Below are 21,032 nucleotides of genomic sequence, written 5' to 3'. Positions count from 1 at the left end.
CTGTTGGCATTAAGAAGGAGAAGTGTGTGGTGGGGGAAAAGGCTGCTGCTGTCAGGAAGCCTGCTGAGGACAGGGAGCCAGCCAAGGAGAAGAAACCAGCCAGCTCAGGAAGAAAAGAAGCCTGCTGCAGGAAGTCTCAGATTTCTGTATTCCAGAAAGGTCAAATCCTTGTGGACCACTTATTTTGAATCAGAAAGACAAGAAAAAAGTAGGTTGGAGCTAGAACATATAGCATGAGAGAGTGGAGCCATGCAGTCCACTCTAAAATAGCCATGGAAGTGAGTAAACTGTTTTGTTTTATAGCACACTGGTTAAAGATGGGTCACTGGAGTGAGGTTAAATTTTTGGATTTTCTTGCAAGTAGTTTGATGACCTTGAGTGAATTTTTAAGCTCTTGAAGTTACAGTACTCTTGTCTGTGCCATATAAGATATTTGATAATTGCTGCATGAATAGTGGTGGTTCCATAAAATTTTATTGGAGCTGAAAACTTTCTATTGCCTAATGACACTGAGGCTATCCTAACATCATAGCACAATGCATTACCTACTATGCTGCCAGCTAAAGAAACACAGAGCACATAAAATTGTGTACAGCACATAATACTTGGTTATGATAATAAACAACTATTTTGTGGGTTGATGCTTTTACTGTACTATATAATTTATGATTATCATAAATGTTTATTAACTACTTTAAGACAAAGCAAAAAGATAGAAACAGAGAGAAAGAGAAACAGAGAGAATTCATTCTTCAAAAGCCCACAACAGCCAGGGTTGTGATAGGCCAAAATTGGGAGCCAGAAACTCCATCAGGGTTTCCCATGTGGATAGAAAGACCCCAGTCTCTGACCATCATCTGTTGCCTCTTGGGATGCATTTTCAAAGAGCTGGATCAGAAATGGAGTACCCGAGACTAGATCTGGCACTCTGGTATGGGATGTGGGCACCCCAAGCAGCAATTAAACCTGCTGTGCCACAATTCATAGCCATCTTTATTTTACAGTGTGCTCCTTCTACTTATAAAAAAAATTTGCTGTAAAATGCATGCAATGTTATTATACTATCAGCAGCCTCACACACTGTGTGTTTGCATAAATAAACCATTTAGAACAATTAACCCATAATATCTAGATTTGTGTAGGCATACTCTATAGTGTTCACACAATGACAAAGTTGTCTAATGAATGTATCCTAGTGTTAAGGCATCCATGATTATGAAAATAAGGACTGCAAGGTTAGTGACAGCAAGTAAATAAAGTAGTGTTTACAAAAGAAGATATTGAGCTTGTCAATGACAAGTACTCAGGAAACATAACCATTAAATTAGAAGATATTGGAAGATTTTTCAGACTCTCGTAATTCACTTTGTGTACCTTAGGATAACTTCAAAGATATCCATTCCCCCTTGACTGTGACAAAAGGGATTTGACACCACATTCCAAGTATATGCTATGGAGAATTATGAGGACTCTTGCCATAGCTGTTCTTCTGCTTCTGTGACTACATTGGCCCTTCTAACAGGAACATCATATTGACAGTTTATATTTACTCGGTTAAGTCCTGCAGGCCTTTTTGTACCTCTACTGCAATGATCATCCCAGGTCTCCTGAAACCTGCCCTTATGCAATTATTTTTCCCTGTATGTAAAATCCTACACCATCTCTGTTAATTTAATGTTACTAATTTCAATCAGTTTTTTTCTTGTTAAGTTCTTTCTAAAACTACTAATTTTATCTAACACATTAGCCATGAATCACCTGAGAATTTGATAAGCGTTGGATCACTGAATTCATCACAAAAAATATCTAAATTAGAAAAAAAGAGTTCTATACTATGTACCTTCCTATGTCCTTTCTAGTTCATTAATCCACTAATCAGCATAAGTAGGTTGAATCAAGTAATTCAACTGGCTACAATTTTCTTTTGCAAATATTTATTTATTATTTATTTATTTGAAGGCAGAGAGACATAAAGACAAAGGGAGAGAGAAAATGCTCCCATCCACTGGATCACTTTCTAAATGCCTGCAACACCCAGGGCTGAGCCAGGCTGAAGTCAGGAACCTGGAACTCAATCAAGATCTCCAACATGGTGTCAGGGATCCAACTACTTGAGCCATCTCCTATTCACTTTCAGGGTGTGCATTAACAAAAAATTGGATGGGTAGATCCAGGACTTGAGCTTGGCAACTGATATGGAATACAGGTAACCCAAGCAGCAATTGAACTGCTGCCTCAAACTCATGCCCCTACATTTTTCTAAATATACCCCTGTACTTCTTATTTAGTACAGAAGTATACTTAATATATACTAAATCGGTCCTCTGTGTATAAAGATAATTGAAAATTAAACTTGACGTGAATGGAATGGGAGAGGGAGTGGGAGATGGGAGGGGTGCGAGTGGGAGGGAAATTATGGGGGCGGGGAGCCATTGTAATCCATAAATTGTACTTTGGAAATTTATATTTACTAAAGAAAAAAATATATACCTCTGTACTTCTTATTTAAAAGTTTATCTTGAAACATCAGATCAAATATTCTGCCCATTAGAATACAATTTATCTACCTCATTATCCATAATGCAAAGGTAATAAGCTACGATTTTGTGACTCATTCTTTGTAAATGAGTTCTTAGCAGGTTTTTTGTGGTCACTGTTCTCTTTTCTAAGCACTCCCAATATATTTGTTTAATAATCATGCTTTTCTCAAAATTCCCAAGATGCATGTAGGTGAAGATTTGATTATCACAAAAGATGCAGCCAAACTTCCTTCATAGAAGCTTCTCCAGGTAAGTTGACATAGATTCTTGAATCCACAAGTAGGTATTGCAGAGGTGGATCAGGAAACAAGAGCAGAACTTTTCGCTACATTTATTTAGCATACCATAGAATATGCTTTTTACAGTCTTTTATATCTACAAGGCAGATTAAGTGACTTCTTACGTTTTGTGAATTTTATTTCAAGGCAACGTTGGCATATTTTGCAAGAGAGACAACATATTCCAAGGCCTTTCATTTATTTTTTTGTGTGTGGAACTATCATGTCCACAATCGAAGAATGCACCAATGAATTTTGTTTCCTGAAGTCATTTTGTTCAAAGACAACAGCTGGAAACACCACTATTTGTAAAAGGCATCAACAGTTAACAGCCCAAAAATAAATGAACAGAGTATGCTACAATTTTATTTTGCCCAATAAAGTAGGAATAAAAGCTCCTATAACAGAATATGTTCTATCAAATGTGGTTGAAGGGGGCTACCCTAGACCCTTGCCACCAGTTCCATTTTGCAACTTACTGTTTCAAATCTTATGTTCTAAAAAGCTTTCACAGAGCAGCACCTTGGCAACTTGTTCTGTCACCTCGACTGCACTTTGTCCAATAAATTGGGTCAATATACTTCCTATTCTAAGTCTTTTGTTCTGGCTCAACAGGATGCTGGAATCATTCCAATCCTGCTGATTCCCAATCCTGGTTTCATAGAAATTAAAAAAAAAATCAATGAAAGAAAAAATGTCTCTAGATAGCTCAGCTGACATAGCCATAGGCAGGAGCTGGCCAGTGCTATTTGGTACTATCCACATGACCAGCCAGCCAGAGACTGTTATTTCACAGTTCACCCTGCCAACCTAGTCACTCAATCATTGCAATCAGTGCTAGTGCTTCAGGATAAAAATAAATAAATAACAATGTGGACTAGCACACACTCTGGCTGGTGCTGTGAATACACACAGAACTGCAGTATAGGTGGATGCCGCCTGCCAGGGTCTAAAGCCTGATTTTTTTCTTTTTCATTTTCTTTTTTTTTTTTTTGCATTTTGTCAGTTAACAGATTGTAACCATGAAATCACTTCTTTGAAAAGGAACTTGCTTTAGGTAATATGGTTCTTTTTAAAATAAAATCTTCTGAATATAGGAAAATTGACTGCGAGTACCAAACATGGACTAGCAAAAGTCAATAGGCAAAGGGCAGGGTTACCTAGTAAGTGGCAAAGAACAAACCTTTGCTTTGAAGTGTTTGAACTCTTTAAAAGACTATGGGAGCTACTTTTCTATGTAGTAGCCTGGGAAGGTATAATTCATCCAAAGAGCCTCATTTCAGAATTGGAAAAATAGAAGTATAAACCTATCCAACTTGGCATGAAGAATATAAATGGATCTGAATAATTGAAAGCAAGTAGATTGTCCCACATTGCAGCCAAAACTCAAACAGCATGCTGGCTCCTGCTACGGAGGAAAGCAATCTAAAGCATTATCTCATGTGCCATTCTTTCTTCTTCTCTTTAAGACAACCCTAACAAGAGGATTTATGTTTTGAAGATGAATACCAGATATGAACATCATAAAGACTAAGCAGGCATATCTTTGAAATGTTAAAGAGGCAGATATTTAGGAGAAAATAAACCTACTTACATTTTGAAATTCTGGCTTTGCTGTGTCTGTGCTCCTTGACAGCACAGGCTGTTTAAATGTTGAAGGTGTAAGAAGAAACCAGATTTCTATAAGCAAATCCATTCCTACCTATATTAAAAGTAAAAAGAACATCATTCCAGTAATGATGAAAAAATATATACCTCCATCAGCAACATGAGAGGTTCATTGTTTTGCTTCACTACTCTAGCCTCTCCCACACTGGTTCTTAGCTCTACCGTTACACTGTAGCATAAATGAGACATTGTACAGAGTATGCATAGATTTCCCTCTGTGCATGACACCCAAATCATACTCACAATTTTACAGTACTGTAAGTCATGGAACCATGTAGTATTTATTTATAAAGTGAAAGTCTAATTCTCACCTTTACAAAGTAGGAGAAATAAAGCTAGTGAAGAAATTCAAAATCAAATCAGTTATCAGTGGCACACCGATTATTTGGAGTAAAAGTTTAACTCTATCAACAGAAAACCAACATTCAAGGTATAAATGGCAGCAATCAAGGAGAGGTAAAACATGGAGACAACATATATTGAAAAGCAGTGGAAGAATCACTTCCTGTTGATTGGGATCAATTAGCCCTGCACTGCTAGTGACTTTTTTCCTTATGTAGTATTCTCCAGGCACAAAGAGTTCAAAGTGCCTGGAAAGTGGTCACAACCTCTGATTTAATGGCATGCAGGGTGATCCCCCACCAACAAGACAGAATGCACTTTGGAACCAGGACTTCATCACCCTGTGGAGCCTCGAGTGGCCAGGATGGGGAGATCCAGATTCCTTCTAGGTTACGTGGAGTGATGGTACTGGAGACATTTCTTAACAACACTTGCCTCCTGGACATGAGACTCTCCACAGGTGGCCTGGTGTTATTCACAATATGGCAGCTGCCTCCCCTCTCACCAGGAGGGAGACTTAGCAGCTGGCTCCTCCAGAACCAGAACCACAGAGAGAGAGAGAGAGAGAGAGAGAGAGAGAGAGAAAACAAAAGAGCACACCCAAGCCAGTAGTTAGAATCTTATCCTCACTGGATCTCAGAAATGACATCTCTTCATTTTTGCCTTGTTTTATTCAATAGAAGTTAATCACTTAGTCCAGCCCCCACTCCAAAGAAGAAAAATTAAATTCCACCTCTACAGCCTTAAGAGGAGGCCCATCCAAACATCTGTGGTCATATCTCTTAAACCACCACAAACAGCAACAGGGTACATTCTGGAGACAGATAATTTGACTTTAAAATTATTATATGTGGAGCAACATTTTGCCTAGTGGTCACATTGCTGGTTAAGGTGGCCACATCTTATATTGGAGTGCCTGGGCTCAAGTCCTGGCTCCACTATTGATTTCAGCTTCTTGCTCATGCAGATCCTGGGAAGGAGCAGGTAGTGGTCCACTTGTTGAGTACCTGACACCCACATAGTAGACCTGGATTGAGTTCATGGCTCCCAGATTCAGCCCTGGCTATTGCAGACATTCACTGAATGAACCAGCAGAAGGCATCTCTCTCAAAATAAAGAAAAAAATAATATATAAAACAAATAAATCAGAATACCTAGAAGATAATTTTTAAAATATCACAATGGAAGGGAGCTTCTCCTACCGTAAACTAAATCATAACATGATCTTTCTATAATTAAAGAAATGACATTAGTGCATAAACCATTGGAAAAAATAAAAGTCTGAAATAAACCTAAATACTTTTGGAAATTCATTGAGTGATATTCATCTCATATCATAGGGGAAAGGTGAATTTTTAATAAATGTTGATTAGAAAAGTAAATTTCTTTTTGGAAAAAAAAACTGGCAGAAGAAATAAAAAAATAATGAAAAAATTGTATATACAGAAAGATACCAGGCCTTGTGGAGAGGACAGAGAGGGAAGCAAAATTGCACAAAAATTCTGGTATATAATATAGATTTTGAAAGCATATGTTTCATATATTTAATAATAAAATTAATTAAATAAAAGAACCACAAGTACATGTAAACAAACAAACCCAACTTCAAGCCAAGTTGTGACATAACCACAGGAAAAAAAAATCCAGAATGTGTCATATTCTTCAGGAAAATCAACCTTGTTTTCACAACACAGTGTTGGGAAGAAAAAAAAAAACTAAATAAAGGAAACTAAATTATAGTAAATAATATGACTGTTTGTGATCTAACCAAACACATATGGACCTTGTTTAGATTTTAAAACTCAGCAAAACTTTCAAATTTTTAAAATAAAAACAAAACAAAAAATGTTTTTGCGGCAATGGGGGAATATTGGATAACAGATGACGCTGATTTAACCAGGTAAGGCCTTTGGAAGAGAAGAAATGCCACACTCAAAAAAGAGCCTTTGGGAAATAACAGGGAACACAGAGATTTATAAAGACAGGAGTAGCTTTACAAGATAAAGAGAAGGAGTGGCAAAGTAGACCAGAAACCATGAGGAACAATTATCACCAAGATCCCTAACGGGGCCAGGTAGGGAGTGGCTACCAGAATGCAGGAGGACCCATAATGGACCACAAAACTCATGGGTAAGAGGAGCACAGCCAGGCAGTCCAACAGGAAAGAACCCAGAGGTATAAACCTCCCAAGCTTCCTCTGCTGTCCTCCACACTTGATCTCTTCCACAAATAGGAGCCAGAGGGAACAAGCACTCAGTGATAGTTTATAAGGGAGTCTCCCACCACACAGAGCAGGCAAGGAACTAGACAAGAACAACCACAGAAGAGAGAATAATCAGTGCCCCAAAGAAACAGTGGTGTACTTCTTAGGTGAGTTAATAGCAATGAAGTTGGTTAAGAGCAAGTCCCTAGGCATAAGGAGATGTTCTGAACTAAACAGGCACACAAAGACAGCATGTCCAGAACATTCTTTTTTAAACTTCAATGACAAAACAAAAGAAAAGAAAAGGGACTATATCAAGCAACTATGGCAAAATTTCATAATTGCGAATCTGGATAAAAACTATATGTAGATTTTGGGGATGAATCTATTTATTTTCATGTCTAAATTTTCATAGTAAAAATATAAAAAATAAACAGAATTATAAACCCCTAGCATTTATCAAGCAATATTTTATTTTCTCCATCTTCACACATTGCAACAATTTTTGAAGTCCTGCTGTAGATGTTACTCTATTGTTTTCTTTATAGTTGTGGAAGATTTAAAACAAGAATGAGTTTTCCTTCATTGTACTTCTTCTTCATCCTAGATGTTTACTCATTTCTTCTTCTTTGTTAACTATCCAGACTTATCTGGATCTATCTATATTCACTTATCTGGATCTTATCTATATTCACTTCCTTTTCATTGAATTTGACAACTCATGAGCCATTTGAGTCTACAAAGTAAGTTTACTCTCTAATATGGAATATGTTCTTTTTTTAAAGACTTATTTATTCATTTGAAAGTCAGAGTTACACAGAGAGAGGAGAGGCAGAGAGAGAGAGAGGTCTTCCATCCGCTGGCTCACTCCCCAATTGGCTGCAACGCAATGGCCAGAGCTGTGCCAATCTGAAGCCAGGAGCCAGGAGCTTCCTCCGGGTCTCCCACATGGGTGAAGGGGCCCAAGGACTTGGGCCATCTTCTACTGCTTTCTCAGGCCATAGCAAAGAGCTGGATCAGAAGTGGAGCACCCAGGTTTCGAACCAGAGCCCATATGGGATGCCGGCACTGCAGGCTAGGGCGTTAACCCACTGCGCCACAGCACCGGCCCCATGTAATATTTTCATACATAATACTTTTGCATATTTCTTCTACATCATTTTCTCAGAATGTTCTTAAGAAAACCATGAGCGAATTCCCATGTTTTAGGATCTGTTTTCTTTTTATTTATTAATTTATATTACAGTCAAATGATGCTTAATAAAAGAAGGTTTCCAGAAATGCATCTGTTGTGAGCAGCTCTCCCTTGTAGGAAATAATTTGTCCACACAGATTGTGCCTTTTCACAATGTCAAACTTTATTAACAAACCTCACATTAACTTAGCTTTGAGCTGTGTGAGTTCACTGAGTACATGATGACCAAGGAACTCCCCAGTTCATTCAGGCCACATTTGTAAGACAAAAATGCTCATGCAGATTACAAAGAACATCAATCCTATATTAATAATTACATATCATATAATTTAACATATAACACAATAAGAAAGAATAAAGTTAGTAAGCTGGCGAGAGACAGAGACAGAGATGGAGTGTCAGTCCTTGGAGAGGTCTAGATGTTGGGCCTTATCTTAGAAGAAAGTCAGTGATGAATCCAGCAGAGCCCTTGGTGACCAATTCCTGAGTTACCAGAGACACAAGAGTTCCCATGAGACATCCCAAGTAGAGAGTGGTGTGACTGGGTCCGGCGGGTCAGTCTTCTTATGGTCCAGATCCAACATGTGCTTGGTTGTACTTTAGTTTCTGTTAGTTGCACATGTGGGCTATGCTTGGTTATGCCCTGATGAATACAGGTAGACATGATTTGTTGGTGTTTTTTTGTTTTGTTTTGTTTTGTTTTTTTGCTTAAGACGTGGAGGCCTTGTTTATCTCCATTTTGTCTCTTAACATGGAGTTAGTCTTGCTCTGCACAGCATGTCTGTTTTCATCATTGTGTGAATATAAATGGCATGGGGCAAGCCTTCTATGTGGTCTCTTGATGCAGTTAAGAGAGTAAACACAATATGCATAAGGAGGCTGCTGCCAGTGTAACACAGCATACTCTGTATAGTTAACTTTATTATATTTATGTAGAAGGTGTACACTTTAAAATAGTCATAAAATATAGTAAGATAACAATGACACAGTTATCTATTACCACTATTTAAGTTCTATCTGTTGTACATCATTGTGTGAGCTACACATTTATGATAGGAAGCACAGTAGGTTTGTTTGTACCAGCATCATCATACCTAAATACTGCAAATCTCTACAACTTATGATGGCTGCTATGTCTCTAAGAGTATGGAATTTTTCAGCTCCGTTATAATTTTATGGGGCCATTATTGTTTTTGTGGTCCACTGTCGACTAAAGCATCACTATGTGGAATACACCTTGAATCATTTTCACTTCCGTTTTTCTGCTGCAGGATAGAGCAGCCTTTTCTAGGCAGCATCCTCATTCTTTATTTTGTAGATAACAGCTAGAAAATTATGTTTCTAGCTTTTTAATAAATTTTATTATTGTTTCTAGCCATCTTTGCATTGTTTTATAACTCTTGGGTTACATGTTTTCATCTCTATTTTCTTACACCTAGTCTTTTCTATGTTGTTGCGTCTAATTTTATAGCATTTGACTGAGTCCACAGTGTTATACTGACTAAAGCTATAAACTTCCTCAGCCTCTTGACAATTATTTATCCACTCTTTTATTACCAGCCCTCCTCATATACCCCCACATTGCTGTATTTGGGTTTTTTTAATACTTAAATGAAAGTTCCATACGAGTATCTATTCCCCTCTCCTGCCCCACCCTCCCCCCCATACAAGGAACTAAATGATTTTGGCATCTTCCACCCTCCATGTGAATGTCATTAGTTTCCAATTTGAATTGAAGTTGGGGAGTTGGTTGATAGGTGGTATTTTCCATTATCAAGAAGCCTGGGGAATCCGAAGAAAGGATTAAGGCCACTGAGAAAGCTGTACCTTTCAGGGTTTTCAGTATTTCTATGAATAAGAAAGATCAACAGCATGCCAGTCCCAGCATCCTGGAGCTGTCACCAAAAATCTCAACAAAACATTTCTCTGTTTTTAAAAGAAAATTCTGTCAAAATTTACTGTCATTCACCCTCTGCCTGGTAACAACCACCTAAGCCCACACCTTCTGTCATATCTACCCTCACATTCTACCCTTCAAAGGGCTGCCATTGAGCATGCCAGAAAAGAACCCTGATGCCTTGGGCAGACACTTTTCCCTTTTCAAAAATAAAAGACCTAGAGCACAGGCCTGTGTTTATCTGGAACTCAAGCCCAAGTTTTGTCTACTGCAAGTCACTGCCTACAGACTCATGAAAAGTTTTAGAACAAAGATCACATTTTGTTTTCTATTTCAAGTGTGCCTAAACATTGTTAGAAAAATGATTGCTCAAAATTTGCTTGCAAACTTGTCTGCATGAAAAATCAGTTGACTGAAGATTCTTGTTATTGCCAACAGCCTAGTGTTTGGGACCCACACTGCAAATGGAAATTCTTACATCGGAATAATGGGGATCCCTATGTGGACAATAGGCGATTATAGCTCAGTCTAAGAACATGAACCTCTGCCTTCCTCTCTCTTGTGATACTATAGCAAAATGCCAGAGAGTGGGTAATTTATAAGGAAAAGAAATTTGGCTCATAGTTCTGGAAGCTGGAAAGTCCAAGTTCAAGGAGTCTTACCTAGTAACAGTTTTGTGCTGCACCATAATAGAGCAGAGGGCACCACTTGGGTGAGACAAAGCAAGAGAAATCAAGAGAAGATTGGGTTTTCTTTTACAACAAGCACACTCAATAGTGAAACTTACCTCTACAATAATGACATGAATCCATTCCTCAGAACAGAGCTTTCATTCTTAGTCACCTCTTGAAGGTCCCACCTCTCAACACTTTTGCACTAGGGGTTAAGTTTCCAACATTTGAACTTTGGAGAACACTGTCACAAATAAAGCATCCATATCTTAGTAAATATTTTCAGCTTTCTACACCATCTGATCAGGATAAATCTGCTATATTTCACTATGTCTCACTCAAAGAGATAAAAGGACAAGTGACTGAGAGGGATCTGCAGAGACAGTTGTATCCTGAGATTGAAAAAAGAAGTATACATGGTCATCAGGTTGGATTTGAAGCTACTGCAGGGTATAGAAAGCCTTTCCTTTTGAGTGACTTGACTCATGAGAATCAAATCCATTGCTGGCCAAGAGAACTTTCTGCAATGTACAGAGCCATAAGCTGTGTATAGCTATCATGTATTTGGAATGTACTGGAATGAGAAATTAAACCTGGTTTCATTTTAATTAATATTAATTTAAATAACTACTTGTATTGGCCAACAAAACAGTCCAAATCAAATCATTAACTTACTTTTACTCAACTTTCTTCCCTTAAACTGTAGCCTCCCAGTGAGCCCCAAGAGTTATTGGGAGCTTCTACTGCAGAGTCTGAAGTAAATTATTGTCTTTCATTTTTTTAAAGATTTATTTATTTGAGAGGCAAGGTTACAAAGGGAGGGTGGGATAGACAGAGTGAAAGGTCTTCCATCTGCTAGTTCACTCCCCAGAGGGCTGCAAAGGCCGGAGATGGGCCAATCCGAAGCCAGGAGACAAGAGCTTCCTCCAGGTCTCCCACATGGGTACAGGGACCCAAGTACTCAAGCCATCCTCTGCTGCCATTAGCCATCCTCTCCAGGCCATTAGCAGGTGTCTGGATCAGAAATGGAGCAGCTGGTACTCGAATTGGCATCCACATGGGAAGCTGACACTGCAGGTGAAAGCTTAACCCACTACACCACAGTGTCGGCCCCAAATTAATGTCTTTTTAACAGTTTTTCCTAAGACATATCACTCTAGGTTTTACAGCACCTTCTCCGTATCAAAGTCAGAATTGGAAAGTTAAAGGAAGCTTCTGCTTCTTCCCTCTGGGATTTCGCTGTTTTGTTGTAAAATTGGGCCATATTTTATGGTCAAATGTGAGTCAGCTGGAGGACTCAGGTACCCTGTAAACTTACAAGATCTTTTGGAAAGCACTGGGATTATTTGGCCATTGCTTTGTCTTTTCTTCTGCTCTGAAGTCCCTGGATTTCTATCCCATGATTGCAAAGGTTTTCCTCCTTCCTTCTTAGAAAATGAGAGGATGTATTCCTATAAAAACAAATACAGGCCGGCGCCGTGGCTCAACAGGCTAATCCTCCGCCTTGCGGCGCCGGCACACCGGGTTCTAGTCCCGGTCGGGGCACCGATCCTGTCCCGGTTGCCCCTCTTCCAGGCCAGCTCTCTGCTATGGCCCGGGAGTGCAGTGGAGGATGGCCCAAGTGTTTGGGCTCTGCACCCCATGGGAGACCAGGAGAAGCACCTGGCTCCTGCCATCGGAACAGCGCGGTGCGCCGGCCGCAGCGCGCCAGCCATGGAGGCCATTGGAGGGTGAACCAACGGCAAAAGGAAGACCTTTCTCTCTGTCTCTCTCTCTCTCACTGTCCACTCTGCCTGTCAAAAAAAAAAAAAAAAACAAATACAAAAACTCATGCTTTGTTTTTCAAACCTGTGAGGAGCATTGATACAGAATATATTCAACTTCTAATTTTACTTTTCCTATTAAGTAGTGCTTTTTCACTGCCTCTTATATTCCAGTTCTAGGCTCAAAAATTGCCTAATGGCATGTTTTATACATAGCATGTTCTTAAAAAAGGAATAATGGTGTTCATTCCACATCCAAATTATTTTTCATCTTAGGAAAAACATTGATTACTCCCAAAGAAAATACTGTACAGTAGTTATTACATCACCATTTCACAGATGAAGAGTCGGAGGAAGAAAGGAATGAAGACTAAAGGGAGAATAAAATTGAGTGGAGCCCTAACTGCAATCAAAGTCAGATTTTTGAGGTCTGTGATTTTTCATCTCAACCTCAGACCTGTCGTCTCCACATTTAAGGTCAGAATCATAAATCATTCCCAATTAACCAAGAACATATTTTACCTATGAAATCTGAACTCATAGAAACAGACTACCCCATCTAAAGAAAAGTATGAATGTATTTATTAGCCACGTCAGGCTGTAAATTCCAACAAATATGTTGATTTATTCCATGAAAAGGAATCTGAAGTAGATATTTAAGGAACAAAGGAATTGTTATTTCCTCCCCAACCTTAGTTTTGTCAGTTGGAAAGTATCTTAAGAACAAGCCACTCCTTACATGGTTTACAATCATCCATACACAAACATGGCTGCTTTTCCTCCCCAAGTCTCTAGCACCTATAGACCCAGACGAATCATTGCAAAGGTGGCTGTTTGTCAAGCTGGGGGTGGTGGGGAGGGAGGCTTGTGCCTATTTAGGGAGTCTTTGGATTCTTAAGGAAGAGAGGAAGTTGTTTCTTTTTAGAGAAACACCTTTGAAGATTTACACCAGAGGGAAATCTCAATTTTAAATATCCTGTCTGTGTTGTTCAACTGGCCCCAACCTATCGCTTTCTTTCTAAATATACTTATTCTCAGAAATTCATTCCATTTGTCATAATGCCTAAAATTTGGCCAAAAGAGAGTTGAATTGTAGTTAACAATAATTCTCTCTTAAGACTCCAATGTGTTTAGGAATATTATCAATCTTCTCCCATATCTATATCATGCTCTATTAGAGAAATTGTATTTTAATTCTGGGGATGGTAGCTAATTACTATGTGCATTAAAGCAGGTTTATAAAGCATACAAAATACATAGCTTAAAACATGCAACATCAAATTCTACAGCATTTTGGACATGCAAACTTTTTGCTTCCATCCCAAAGATTGTAAATCAGTATGGTTGTGTTGGATGCAGGAATCTGCATTTCTCTTTAAAGATTCATTTATTCATTTGAAAGACAGAGTTAGAGAAAACAAGAGACAGAGAGAGACAGAGACAAAGATCTTCCATCTGCTCACTTCCATGTGTTCATTCCTCAAATTGCCATAATGGCCTGAGCTAGATCATGGCTGAAATTAGAAGCCAGCAACTCCATTCTGTTCTCCCACATGAATGGCAGTGCTCAAGTAATTTATCTTTTATTGCTTTCCTAGGCACATTAGCAGGGAATTGGATTGAAAGTAGGGCAGTTGCAACTTGAAACAGTGCTCATACAGGATGTTGGTGTCACAGCACCGGCCCATGGGAATCTGCATTTAAATGAGTACTTAAATCTAGGTAATTTTAACGCATGTTGTTCTATTCTTGGATATGAGTCCACCACAGATATGCACTGCACAGTCTGTACCTCCTACACGTGCCTGTGTATCACCTATTTTGCAAAGTCTTAAGAAATGTGACTACATGGCACCTTAGTGCTCATGGGGAAAGGACTTAAAAGATAGATGACTATTTGGATATGACATAGTGCAAAAGGCATAATTTATGATTGCAAAATTTCACCAAGGTTTGGTTTTGCACCCATTAAAGCAGCACTACCTCCTATTTTGTTCCTCTCTTCCTACTTTTCCTTCTCTTCCTCTTTTTTTCAAAACTCTGCTGTCATAGCATGCAACTACTTTATATGATCTGGTTACATACGGATGATAATTTTATGTTAGCTTAAGAATTCACCCATAATCTTTAATATTACTTCAAAGGAAACTTCTAAAATATAAACAATCCAAACACCTCTTCCAAAAGATAAGAATTTAAAACTTAGACAAAGAAGTTAATGAGACAGACAAGATTCCAAGAGAAAAATAAGCAACTCTATAGTTTCAAGAACCAGGATATATACTAAACAGATCTTCTGTATATAAAGAGAATTGAAAGTGAATCATGATGTGATTGGAAGGGGAGAGGGAGAGGGAGGGGGGAGGGTTTTGGGTGGGAGGGAGGTTTTGGGAGAGGGAAGCCATTGTAACCCATAAGCTGTACTTTGGAAGTTTATATTCATTAAATAAATGTTAAAAAAAAAGTAAATAAAATAACAAGTTAAATTTAAAAAAAAAAAAAAAGAACCAGGATATAAGTTGATTATGTTACCCCTCAAAAAAATTACAGAGGTCAGAAAGAATATATTGGGAAATTATTGGCCATGTTCTAGAGTTTCCCAAGTTTTTATAGTTATTCTTTTAAATGTTTCCATTAAAGTGCTCTGTATTTCCAAAGTGTAATATAAGGTCATAATCAAATAAGTACAAAAAAAATCCTAAAAGCAGTTATGAATAAAATGTGAATTATTCATCCACTCCTTTCCATTAGGACAATCATACTGTAATGCCTATTCCTTTGCTATTTGAAGTGTGGATTTCAGCATAAGCATCACATGGAAGTTTGTTAGAAACAAGGGGTTACAAGCCTTATCCCCAGAACAACTGAATCCAAATCCACATTCCAATAAGATTTCTGATTACTGTATGCCAACAACATTTGAGAAACATCACTTTATCTCACATCAGGAACAAACTCTGGGGGAACTCAGAGTGGTGGATGCTCTGTAATGCTGATGATATTAATTATCTTGAGTCTGAGTCTGAAAATATGCACAGACCTTATGGCTTTAGAATTGAATTTTCCTAAAGGAATTGATATCTAGGAATGCTAGTTTCTACAAAATAGTTACATGATTGCAGTTTCAATTCCAACTAAGGATCCTAAAAAAGCAAAACTAAGTACCTCAACTCAGTGGTTAACTCCTAAGTGTATAATGCCTTTCCCTATGCAGAGTAGGAAAAAGGGTTATACTAGCTGGAATTTTTAAAATACATGTTCATAAACACATCGCATAATAAATAAATGTCTCAACCACCCTCAACAAAATGTATCATCAAAATTGTGCAACACATACAATAAATGGAAAAAGGAAATATAAGGGCTCATGTGTATTATTGCTCTCTCTTTCTAGTTGAAATCATCTGTTTCATTTCACCTCTAACTTCCTAGAAGGTGGGTTCCAGAGATTTCAAATTGAGATTTGATTTCTCATCACTTGATCTTTTTACCAGTTGGAATAAGTGCAGGGGCTGGTTTGCTATGGATCAAGGACAAAGTTTTTGTGCTTTAAGGAATATTTCCTTCACTTTATTCCTGAACAGCAGTGCTTTCTCAAGCCAATCAACATTGAAGATATAAACAGAAAAATTTTAAAGTGTCATAACAAAAAGTGCAGGTAGATGAACATGAAGCCATTAGCCTAATCAAACAGCATGTTGGTTAATGAATTCATGATGTATGTAATAAAAGGCTTATTTTTATTCACTGTAAAAATACTATACCATGCTTATGACCTAATTTTTGCTCATTTACATTATTTTATCTTTAATTTACTGATATTTACTGATTTCTTACTGCTAGTTTTGCATTATTTCAATTTATGATGAACTCTCCTTTCTTCTATCATTTTTAAAGAATGTCATGCATTTTAATAGTCTCTTTTGTAAAATTTTGGTATTTCCTAAGTCACTGAGATATTTTAAGTAATGGGTTTCTCACATAGATAAAACTTGACCCTACGGAAATGCCATATGTTCAGCAGAGAAAGATCACTGCTAGTACTATTCTTTGAAAAAAAAATACAACTTCAGTTAAACAGTATGTATATAATAAAGGGAGACAGATATTAGTGCTTTAGCTTATATAATTTGAAATTGTCACTTATGCTACATAAATATAAACATAATTTGGCTGATTAAGGGTGTAAAGATAGCTGGACATAACATGTTAACAGAAAGAAATATAATGATGTTTAGGACTGTGGCTTTGATGTTACTCCCTTTGTAAATATATAAACAGATGTATATAACCATGTGCAGTGTGTGTAGCATTCCTCAATGTCCATCAAGAAGTTTAACGCTATCAAAGTATTCTAGTGATAATGAAACTCAATGCTCAAAGGACACTGAGAATATTATTCCATATAATGTATTATGCATCAATAGGTTCAGGCAGGCAAATCCAACCAGCCTCTCAGGCCTCGACAACAGAGTTAGTGAAAAGAATATTAACTGTTTCAAGAAATATAAAAATGGAAAGAAGAAAGGGAAACTAAAAGGAGTAAAAATACAGACCTCTCTTTTTATTTTCCTTCCTTCTGGCCACATTTTCTATTCACCATGTGTACCACAAATCTGCCTACGGATTTTTCTACTCTTTCTCTCCACTTTCCAAATTTCTATCTTATCCTTCATTTGTTTCCACATCTCACCCTATTACTGTTTTATGTATTTATTTATTTATTATTCATTTGCCATCTCAGTTCAAGTCAAGATCAAAATTAAGAGTCAGGTGCTGTGGCTCAGCTGTTGAGCCATCACTTGGGATGCCCACATCCCATATCAGAGTGCCCGGGTTCTAATCCTGCCTCTACTTTTAATGCAGCTACCTGAAGATGTGCAGCCTGGGAGGCAATAGATGATATCCCAAGTACTTAGGACCCTGCTACCCAAGTGGAATTTCTGGCTCCTGTGTTTACTCAGACCCAGCTTTGGCTGTTTTGGGACTTTGGGGAATAAACCAGCAGATGAAAAATCTCGCTCTTTTTCAAATAAAAAATAAACTTTTTTAAAAAAAGATAAAAGGCAAATACATAGTTATTGCTGCCATTCAGTCGTAGATATTTTCTTATTAAATCATTCCTTTATTATAACTACATTCCAATGTCAATCCTAATTAATATGTGCACTATACATATCCCTTCTTATTTTCTGCATGGAAAAACCATACTGTCAGCAATGACAGATTTTAAGGAAGATTTGCTGAGGTCTCTTTGCCCTGAAACAGTGTCTAGTTGTCATTTTAAGAGAGATTCACTGAGTCTATTATCAAGAAATAGTCACCATTTCCAATTTTTTAACATCCAAACTGCACCCTAATCTTTAAAATCCCTTTCCATAGATCTCTCTTGTATCATATTATATTGAACAGAGATATTCCAGGCAGTATGAGATCCTTCTTCATCTTGTATGAGAAATAAAACAAACAATGTGTATTTATGTTTCCTGGGAGATATGCACTTCATCCCTCATGCACCATATGAAAAATGAGCTCTTATCAGCAGGCGGATGAACAGAAACCAGGCAAATTTAATTTCAGGCAAATGTAAGGAAATTTGCATAGATGTGTTGAAATGGTAATACCAAAGAGGTTGCAGTAGTACTGACAGAGATTTTTCCAACTTCATTTTTCCACCTAGCAAGGTAGATCATCAGTCCTGGTTGAGTTGAGAAATACTACATGCTCAATAGCTTTAATGCATTGACTTAAAAAAAAGAGAGACCTTGGTCTGAATATACGGAATTTTCTATAAAATTAATCTCCTCCCATGATTGTGAAGATATGTCAGTGATTTTCTTTTGCTTGTGCTAGCTCCTATCAAAACCACACATTCAGAATGTCTCTTGCTATTTGCCTGCTTCCTCTGTAACTGAATGTGTGCTCAGAATGAGCCTCCTGACATCAGTGTCACATCACAATCACTGTGCACACATGTTTGCTCATCCTCTTACTGTTTCTGGTTACATAAAGACAAGAGTATCATTTATCAAAAAATAGTGTAGGGAAGTGTCACCAAAACTTGGAAACATCAAATTTTAATAAAATATTCACCTGGAAGGCTATGGAAATTTTGTAAAATAAATTGTATGCCTGGTATTCTTGTTCTTTTGTATTTTGTTTTTGTAAAAAGTCTTAATATTTTAGAGAAAAGTGGCCCCAAATAAAAGAGCACCATATGATACATACACAAGTGTTTATACATCCAAACATACAACTACACATGAATGTCAGTATGTGAATATAAAATCACTTGATTTGTGTAATTCATTTCCAGGTGAGTACAGGTAGGATGAAGCAGAAATCTTTTCTGCTCCTTTGGCCTCCTGGTTAGGACCTCATCTCATCATCTTGTACTCCCTGTCTCCTGAGCCCTTGCCCACTCTCCTCTCTTGCCTCTCCTCAGGGTGAACCAAGGAACTGAACATGGCAACCCTACAACAGCCCTATAAGCAGTCCCTGACTTGCAAGTAATGTTACAAGAATCATGGGAAAATTTCACAAAAAATACAACTAACTCTCCCCCTTCACTGCCATACAATGGTATGGTCAGCAGGTTTTTTTTCTTATAATAAACAAACAACAACAAACTCAACCCATACATATTGGTTAGAGAAAAAGAAATTCAATGGCCTATTATTTGTTTCAACAAACTTTTACAAGCTAGTCCTGAAGTTATATACTGAACCTAAATTATATTTGAAATGCATTTGCTTATATAGTTTAGAACAAATGACTTCCAGATAAGAGTCAAAACTCAAAAATAGAGCCTAAAATTCAGAACTCTTTTGTTGGCTTATGAAAGTTTTAGGCTAAGACAAAATGAATATCCAAAATCTGCAAAAGGCATAAATTTTTCATCTCTTTACTCCTTTGAGAGTGCTCATCACGGATGCTGTGGAATTACTGTCAGTTCCGAAAATAACCAAATATTCTACTTCCTTTAGGAAACCTCAATAAGTAAGAAGAAACACAGCTTCCTTCATGTGACACAGCATAAAGTTCAAAATAAAAGTTTGGAGCTAAACTCATTAGCTGGATCAGTTTGGGCCTGATTGAAGTGAATCCTTTGCCTTTCCTCTGTTCATCTACTCCTTTCTGTTTTAGATTTCTGTTTCTTGTATTACCAGATGCATGGTCTCCTTCTGCCTTGGGAAAGAGAAATATAGAAAGAGTACATATGCTTTATTCTTTCCCAGAATGTTCTTTTTCAAAAACAGAAGATAGCACAGAATATAAGATAATTTCAGATTCACTTTTTTGTGTGAGAAATCCATCCCAATTTAAACTCAGTGAATGTATGAGGCAGTTCATCAATATAGAGAGCATGTGATATAGAAGTTAAAAGACAAGAATTTTGTGTTTGGGAAAATCAGAGTTTAAAGTTCAACTTCAAATGCCTACCAACAAGTAATGAGCTATCTGAGCTCCAATTTCTCCTCTGTCAAATGGTAATAGTGCCTAGGTTTCAAGGATGTTGGGAGGGTCAGGAAGAATGTATACAAAGTCAACTACACAGTCTTTGACACGTAATAGGCAGTCACTGTAAGACATGTTACTGTTACAGGTATTATTGGAACAAATAGAATTCACAAATCTGTGCTCAGATTTACACAGCTCTCTCCACCAGGACCTATATCCAAGGACATCAGGATATATATACACAGTTACTGATAGTTATCTATATTTTGCTTCTAAGAAGCAGTCTTGCATTGTTATTATTTCAGACATGAATTGGAATTTGAAGTCACAGCTATGAAACAAATGGGCACTAATCAACTGCTAGGACAAATCTTTGACAAGTCTGTCCCCCATCCCCACTGCTTTCTCATCACTGGGGGTCCCAACCATACCCATTCTGGAAGTTCTGGTTCAAACCTTATCTATTCTTTGAAGCCTGGTGGAGATTCCCTCCTGTTTTATAATGGTCATGATAATACAGTTGTACGTTTTAAAGTGGTTATTATTAATAAATAAGTACAAATCCATCATACCTGAGATGAAAGAAATCTGGACATCACTTTCATCTTCAATCTTAGTTGCAACTCATTTGAAAAACCACCATGTGCTGCTTTGTCCAGTCTATTCCCTCTGTCACCCCTTTAGTACCTTTCTTTCCTCACACTGGTTGCTTGCCTCATGGAAAGCTTCTCAGTTTGGTCTTCTTGCCCATGATCCTACATCTAAGGAATGTTTCTCCTTCTGTTAGCAGAATGCTCTTTCAAAGCATTAATCTCATAATATCACCATCTTTGTACATTTTTTGCCTCTGCCAAATGAAAGGACAAATATGAGGCAGATGGCACATCCGGGCACTAGATGCTCATTCTCCTAGATTTGCAGCCCAGCTCCACGCCTTGGTGGCTTTGTGCCTGTCTCTGTCCATTTTGTATTGCTGTCACAAAACACTGGAGGCTAAGTACTTTGTAAGGAAAG

The sequence above is a fragment of the Lepus europaeus genome, chromosome 9 (genome assembly GCF_033115175.1).
Source record: "Lepus europaeus isolate LE1 chromosome 9, mLepTim1.pri, whole genome shotgun sequence".
NCBI lineage: Eukaryota > Metazoa > Chordata > Mammalia > Lagomorpha > Leporidae > Lepus > Lepus europaeus.
This window is presented reverse-complemented; position numbering follows the sequence as displayed.